The 9,114-nt window shown below is 29.1% G+C and overlaps 1 long non-coding RNA gene across 1 annotated transcript; it reads left to right on the top strand.

Moving 5' to 3' along the window:
- The first annotated feature begins 6,741 nt into the window (after window positions 1–6,741).
- On the top strand, window positions 6,742–8,668 carry LOC140879548 (uncharacterized). The gene is made up of 3 exons (XR_012149455.1): window positions 6,742–6,821; window positions 7,526–7,757; window positions 8,554–8,668. It is a non-coding gene; the product is annotated as an uncharacterized lncRNA (long non-coding RNA).
- Window positions 8,669–9,114: the final 446 nt, after the last annotated feature.

Genomic DNA, 9,114 nt, shown 5'->3' with positions numbered 1-9,114 from the left:
TCTTCCTAGGCTTGGGTCGGGCTCCAACCATACCAGTTCGGGCTCAAGCCCATGAATTTATAATCATGAGCTCATTTCCTAACAGGGCCATCCCAGACTGAGCTTCTCATAAAATAAGACTAGATGGGCCTCAAAGTATATTTCCAAAAATATGGATTATTGGGCTCGGGTCGGATTAGACTAGTATATTTTTTAGGGGCATCAATAGTACCTCCCCCTACTGGTCTAAAATAAGTATGAAGTTTATACCATGTGGTTTGGTCGGATCCCGAGCCCATGTAAGAACTTTTGTATTAACCAAGTACAAGTAACATTTTCTAATCGGATGGGATTTTTATGGAGGCCACGAGTGGCGTGGTAGATACCGAGCTGGTTGGGCTTTGAATTTGACCAAGAAGTGCGTGGTAGGTGTCGAGCTTGGTCGAGATTTTGAGATAACCACGAGTGCGTGGGTTTACATATTGCCGAGCTAGTCGGGCTTTTGAGATAACCACGAGTGGCGTGGGTTTACATATTGCCGAGCTGGTCGGGCTTTTGAGATAACCACGAGTGGCGTGGGTTTACATATTGTCGAGCTGGTCGGGCTTTTGAGATAACCACGAGTGGCATAAGTTTATATGTTGCCGAACTGGTCGGGCTTTGATTTGACCACGAATGGCGTGATGGATACCGAACTGATCGGGCTTTGATTTGACATTGAATGACATGGTGGGTGCCGAACTCATTGGGCTTTGATTTGACCACGAATGGCGTGGTGGGTGCCGAACTGATCGGACTTTGATTTTGACCACGAATGGCGTGGTAGGTGCCGAACTGATCGGGCTTTGATTTGACCACATATGGAATGATGCCGAGCTTGGTCGGGATTTGGAGAATACCACTGACGTGGATTTATAATGCCACTGATGTGGACTTTTTGATGCCACTGATGTGGGCTTTTGAGACAACTGATGTGGATTTTTGATGCCACTGATGTGGGCTTTTGAGACCACTAATGTGGATTTTTGAAGATGCCACTGATGTGGACTTTTGATGCCACTGGTGTGGGCTTTTGATGCCGGACTTGCCCGGACTTTATAAAGTGTTGAACCAAAGATTGGGCCTTATTGCTAGATTGCATGCCCGATATGATATAATTGAGTCTTACTGCGAGATTGCATGTCCGATGTGATATAATTGGGCTTACTGCAAGATTGCATGTCCAATGACGTAAAATAACCCAAACAAAAATACAAGGAAAGCGAAGTCCAACAAATTTTATCACAAGAAAACAAACATGTAATTTTTATAGTAAGAGATGCCTCATAATATTATTAATAATGATAATAAATAATAATTTAATTTCAACATAAAGATAATTGAAATACTTATCTCGTTCATGCGTTGTCGATGACATGACTTTGGATGTATAGCAAGATAATATCTTCTATACTTTGATCAAAGAACCGACTTGATGTAGAAAGAGAAAATTGATCTCAACCGTCCAGAATGTGCGTCAAGATGTTTTGAACTCATGATAAAAATTTCAAATAATTTCAACGGTTAGATTTTTCGGCATGATTTTTTCAAGAACACTACTAAAAAATTAGGCGAGCAGATTATGCTTGCATCTCGGCGGTCTGAGCCATCTTTCCTCAAGCCTCAAAACTCAGATCAAGATCTTCAACGTTCATATACTTTATAACATGATCATTAATATTCATATCAAATTTGAAATCGATGCGACGGTTCATTTAATTTCAAATGAATCAAATGATGTTTCTCCGGTTCATTTTGGGATTTATTCGATTGATTTGACATTGGATGCATCGAGTAGTAGTAGGCAACGAAGTGGTTTCTATTTTCGAAGACTTGTAACCTATGCTAAAATTTAATTTTTTTTCTTTTCTAAATATATGTTGGTATCAGAACACCTAATATTTCTAGGTACGTTTACCATACATGCCAAAAATGGTAAGCACATATTCATTTGTACAGTCCACTGTCCAAAGTTCATTTTAGCTGAAGCAGTATATATAAAATATTCTCATGAAAAATAATGGAATCTAATTATAATTAATTAAATAGAAAATAGACCTACAGTTAGATTTCCCACGCTTCCTATGTATGTACCTCCAGTTTGACTTTTGATTGTACATGGGGAATGACGAGGAATTAATATCACGTGCATGGATTTGACATCGTCAATACCTTATTTTTTTACATTTTAATTAGTTTCTCTGCTACAATTTCAATTTCAATTTCAAAATTCAGTAAATTCTATTTTAAACTTTTTTTAAAAAACTATTGTACTCACTAGTTTTTCAACGAAATAAAAAAATCGAGTGTGTCACGATATGCTAATATCTATGATAGATATTGCCATTATAATTTAGATTTTATTAATGTCTATATTTTTAGCGATACTATCAGTACGTGATTCAAATTTTGTTTAACAACAAACTGTAAAACACAAAAATTCTTATGAGACTATCTCACACATTAATTTTTTAAGACGAGAATTCTTATTCGATCCGATTTAATAAAAAAATTATTTTTATACCTAAAATATTACTTTTTAATTTCAAATATGGATCGGATCGACTCGTCTTATATATATAGATCCAAAATATCTTCTCTATGAGGCCTACTAAAAATATCATATATATCACAACTTTCATTATTTATATTTTGATTTTGAGAACCAGTTATAAACCATATTCCAAAATATGGAAAAAATATTGGAAAACTTTCCAAAGACTACGTAATATCCCAAAAAATTATAACAAGGTCGATTGATTAAAACTTGATTATACGTAATACTGATAATGTTGAATTCTTTGATAAATTTTGTGTCAAAATCTATTACACCGCAATGAATATCGGATTACTTAGGAGGAAGATGGTAAGCAAAACAATGGGGAAAGAAAACAGGAGAATTTTACTAATTGTGGTTATGATTGTGGAAATATATTTTCATTATTTAGGTGCAAGTTTAAGAATTCGGGAGGGATCACCGTTTAATTTCACACGCAGAAAAAATTATTCTAATAAATAATTTTTACTCAAAACGTTACATATAATATTCGATTTTTTTTTTGTTTCACTTTTATGATAATATGATATGATGAATGAAATATTCAAAATTTATATAAATAAAAGGAATATTTAGTAATTTTTTAAAAATAAAAATAGCTACGATATGGTAACTAGTTATAGATAAATTTCAAATATATGGCAAATGAAATCTTCAAAAGTTTAGATAAAATAAAATAATATTAATTTATTTTTAAAAAAATAGATAAGATATTATAATTATAGATAAATTACAAATAAATTATTTAATATAAACCTTCGTAACCTTTAATATAATTATATCGGGTGAATGATTAAAAGGAGCTAGGTTGAATAAACAATCACACTATAAATTTTCTTATAATTCGGTTGTGTTAACAACTTGAACTTTGTAATTTTTTATTTGTCCATATCAGGTAATAGATCGGTTATGTGCAAAAAATAACCTAACAGATAGATTGAACAAAATATTTGTAGTGACCCGCACCGAGATCACCTACTAATCAAAACTTAAGTATGCAATTAATCAATAAAAAAATTAATAAGAGTAACTACGGAATTTAAGAAAGTCAAATACCATGTAAGAGAATCCTAGTGGTCAACCCTACTATCCAGCCTTGGTCACCATCTAACCTTCTTGTCCCCGGGAGAACTACCTTCAACCAGTGGCGGAGCCACATATAGCTTCACCCGGGCTTTAGCCCAGGTGGCCCGAATTTTTTTTAAAATTTTTATATATATTGATCTTGGGATAATTTTAGATTAATTTGATAGTATCTCGGGTGATTCGATTCAAAAGTTTAAATAATTTTAGAGTTTAAAATTTTAGCCCGGGTAGTTTAGGAATTCTGGCTCCGCCATGGCCTGCAACAGCCCCATGAAATAGGGCATCCAGCCAACAGAAAATAACCGAAAGTGAGCCTAACATTTATTTTTTAGAATAATGTTTTTTTAAATTAAAAAAAAATAAAAGGCAACAGTTTATTTTTAAATTGTTGTCGTTGCTCCCAAAAAAACGCTCATAGACAACATTTTTTTAAAAATATGTTGTCTTTAATAAGAAAAAATGCTTAAAATTTCTTATTAAAGACAACATTTTTAGTTAAAACTGTTGTTAAATGAGAAAAAACAACAATTTTATGAAAAACTGTTGAAACTGCTCCAACATATGTGGATCCAAGGACGGGGCAGCAACTGCATTGTTGGCCTGAGGTGGGCGATACGACCATGGAGCAGTCTGTGGCGGATTATAACTTCTTCAATCAAACAAAGAGAATCCATAAACCTAGGCTTTGATATTATGATGACATAGAGAAAAAAAGGAGGCTAGGGATTTCTTATTGACTTGCATAATGAATCAGAATACAATAAAGAGTATTTATAACTATGGATTACAATGAAAAAAAATAGACTAAAATACCTTTAAACACTAATAAAGATAATATTATAATACAACTAATAGTGTATACTCCAGCAAAATAGTTGGATATGATTCAATAAGAAAATAGTAAAATGATTGTATCATCGAGCGTGACATGACATGCTAAATATTAACTGAATTTGATTTGAGTAATCTCAAATTATGTATAGGATTTGAACCTAACACTATTGCAACCCATATCACGAATATATTCATGATTTGAGTATACAAATCAAATTCACTATCGTTCAGAGCTTATTATAATCTCTGTGGAAGAAAGAAAAATCACACCCGAGCTTGAATGAAATAAAAACAACTAATTTGCTAGAGTCAAAATAGAGATAAATTTTGGCCTTCATCCGATAAATTTTCGTTCGCCTTTAGGCTTCAATGTTGAAATCGATATGTTACGATTCGAGATGGAGTGGCGAGCTTCTCTATTGAAATCGAACAAAGGGCTATGGAGTTGGCGCTGCATCGATTCACGATGGATCGGGGGTTTAGCAATGGATTTAGGGCTAAATTCCGCTGAGAAATTGGATTACAATTTGGGTCAGAACATGGGCCGGGTCTGGTTATGGTAGGCGGATTGTGTGTGTGGAAGATCCGTATCACGAAAATGACATGTGAAACGGTGTCAACAAGTGTTTGTCTTTAATTAATACATTTTAGGAAAGAATCTCCATTCCAAGAAAGAGAAATAAATTTGTTGCAAATTAACCAAAAAATCGATTTTCTTCTAAATTAAGGGGGTGTATTAGTTCTAGACTTTTAATGAATTTTATGAAGTTTAAAAGTTTAGAGATATTCAATATAAAATTTTACATACTACATAAAAGTTTAGTGATATTCAAGATGATTTTTAAAATGTCACGTAGTATTCAAACTTAACTTTTAAAAACTCTATAAAAGTTTAGAGGTATTCAAAATATCAATAGACTTTTAAAAACTCTATGAAATTCTATTAAGTACAATAATTAAGGCTTAAGGTATAATAATAAAATGTAAATAATTGTTTTTGGTTCAACCTAAAAAAATTTACATTTAATTCAAATTCACACACTTTTTTTCATTTCTAGTCTCTATACTAGCACTAGCTTCATGCATACTAATTATATTAATAATAATATATATACAGTCATATTTTTCTATTTCTAAAATAAAATAAAAAAATTTATCATTCATAATTTTTCGAATTTAAAAAACCTCATGAGATTTAAAATCATATTTATAATTTTTTTAAATAAAACTTATTATAATACACGACAAAATATTATAATATTTATTGATCATAAATAAAAATAACAGTAATTATTTTTTATGATTATTATAAAACATTTGATTTTTTAATTATTTTCTATAATTTTTTTAATCTATAGCTTAATTTTTATTATAACTCAAAATTTTCATAGTGATTTTATTCATTTTAATATACATATGTATATACATATATATATATATATATATATATATATATATAATCATAATAATAATAATAATAATAATAATAATATTATGTATATAATTGATATATATTTACTTGATATATTGACGTAGTTTTAAAAATTTATTAACATGAATGTGTATATATATGGATATTATATAACATAGAATTAAATATATTAAAATTTTATAGAGTTATATTAATTTCTTAATTCCAATAAAATTTAATACTACTTATTGATTTTTGTAAACCAAATTGATAAGTAAAAATTATTTACATTGATAGATAAAAATATGTTAAAGAAATATAAATAAAAGTTATTGACATTCGATTAATAATTCTAAGAAATAAATCAAAATCAAAATCATGAATTACAAAATTTATAGGGTTCTAAATTACAAATGTCAATAAAAGTAATGAAAAACAAATCTGCAATATTCTATGAAAATCTTTAAAAGTACGTGAGATTATATAAAATCCTATAGAAATTCATAAACTCCACAAAAGTCTGTCATTTAAAAAAAATTAGTTAATCTCTGAAACGAATACACCTCCCTTAAGATTTTGTAATAAAGCTTAATTAATTACAAAAAATTATTGAATAAAGATGTTGTAATCAAGCATAATCTGCGAATATATTTTCATATAATTGTTTCAATATTATAAACATATTCATGGATATAGTAAATATGATATTCATAGATATAATATCATTTATATATTTCGGATTCACGGATTTGAAAAGATCTGTGTCATTAATTTCAAAAATAATTTTTAGCTATATAACATGCTATTCTTTAACAACACACTCGTGTAAGAAAAATGACTAATAAAAATTTTTATTTGCTTTTTGTTTTGATCTTTTTCGCATTGATTGGACATAGATGTTATGCCAATGAACTAGTAAGTTTTTATTTTTTATTGACGGTTTCTTACGTTGAATCCACCAAAGCCAAAAACTCGTTGATATGTCAAAAGATTCTTCTTATCTCGAAAAACATGAACAAAATTAATCCCGTCTTTTTTTTTTATTTCCTTTCTTTCTATCTTTTTGCTATTAGCTTCTTTATATAATAGTGTATATATGTGTGTATACATTATATATGAATGTGTGTATATATATTAGTTTGGATGCCCCACACCCACGTGCACCGTGCCCAAAACAACTCTGATTGCCTTAAAATTTTAAATGTGAATCCAACGATATATCATATGATATATATATTTCAATCTTGGTGGTCGGAGATTTGAAGTTAACCGGAAATTAGGTTAAATGTGCAATTTTCGGCCATATTCACATTTTTTTACCACAAATATTGAAATTTGTATCATATGATATATTTTTTGATTCGAATTTTCTAGACGACCCTACCATAAAAATTTCAAGGCAATCAAAGTTGTTCTGAGCACAAGTGCACGTGGATCCCCCGCACCCTAGGGTGCGTGGGGTCAAAACTGATATATACTAGGGTGCGTAGGATCAAAATTGATATATATATATATATATATATATATATATATATGTGTGTGTGCGCGCGCGCGTGCGTATATGTATGTATAAAAGTTTATCATAGTAATAATAATAATTATTCAAATTTTTATTTCAGCCAAAAAAATATTGGTGCCTTGCGTACAAGTTGGCCCCTAAAAAACATGATGTGTCGAAATTTATGAATTTCGCATGTTTCTCAATTATCGATTGTAGACCGATTATGCCTGGAGGTACATGCTATAAGGCTGATAACTTTTCCTGGGCGCTATCGTTCGTTTTCAATTCCTACTATCGTTTGACTGGCCATTGTTGGAATGAATTGGGGATTTTGTTGTCTTTTGATCCATGTAAGAAAAATTTTTTTTTTCTAATTTATTATTGTATACTGTATATACATATGTATGCTGGAATTTTTTTAAAAAATATATAGGAGATTTTTTTTAAAAAAAAATTATAATATCGCATACATTTTATATCGTTACTTTTTAAATATATGAAAATTTGAATAGTTTAATGGTTAAATTTTTTAGTTTAATGGAATTTAGTATGTGTTAATTTTTTTTTGTGAATTATATATAATTATATATGGTATTTGTACAAATTTTTCGTCTAACTGAATAGGAACTTTCTTGAATTTGAATGGTTCTGTACGTACAATTTTTTAAAAAAGTTTCTCTCTCTATTTTGTTAATGTATTTGATATAATATACGGTGATTTTAAAATGATTGTTATATTGAATACATTTTATATCAATATTTGTTTTCCTTGAAAATTTTTATATCTTTATTTTAAAATATAAAGAAAATTAAAATTCTTGAATTCAAGAGTTTTATAAAATTTAGTTTCATGGACTCTAGTATATGTTTGTGAATTAGTATATATAGTATTTATGCCAAATTTTCGTGCAAGTGAATTGAACATTTCTTGAGTTCGAATAATGTGATAGTCAAATTTTTTATTTTTTTAAAAAAAGATATTTAGGGCATATTAAATATATTGTGTAAATTAGCATATATTGTATTTGCACATGAATAACCCAATATTTTTTTTACTAATTTATATATTATGAGTTTTTTTTATTTAAGTCATATATTATGAGTTTTTAAGAGATCCTAATTTATCTTTATGTTTATGTGTTGCAGCTTCCGGACATTGTCATTTTTTGTAAAAGTGAGATGGAATTTAATTGTACCCATATAATAATATTTATTTTCTAACGAATGATATGATTCCGATATTTATTTTTTTATGTTTTTTAGAAGTTATTTCGTACATATTTGTACTTAATCATTTTATCTGTGAATGAATGAATGAATATAAATATAAATATATATATATATATATATATATATATATATATATATTGCTGAGAAATTAAATTTTGGTGTTTAACAAGTCATGAAACTGGATTCGAAAGATAAACTGAGCCAATAAACTGTTTACGTATTCTATCAACCGATCGAAGACAAGTCAACCGAACAGTTTAGCACACCTCAACCAAACGGCTAATAAACTGGTGCTATCAATTTACCTTTGTAAGACCCAGAATTATTTAATTTAATCCAGGATTATTTAATTTAATCCAAGATTATTTAATTTTAATCCGAGTATATTTAATTTGGGAATATTTAGAGTCTTGATTTAAATTCTAATATTCTTAAATTATTTAGGATTGAAATTGAATTAAAATAAGGGTCGGGAAC

Source organism: Henckelia pumila, chromosome 2, assembly GCF_033568475.1.
Source record: "Henckelia pumila isolate YLH828 chromosome 2, ASM3356847v2, whole genome shotgun sequence".
NCBI classification, from domain to species: Eukaryota; Viridiplantae; Streptophyta; class Magnoliopsida; order Lamiales; family Gesneriaceae; genus Henckelia; species Henckelia pumila.
This window is presented reverse-complemented; position numbering and strand designations above follow the sequence as displayed.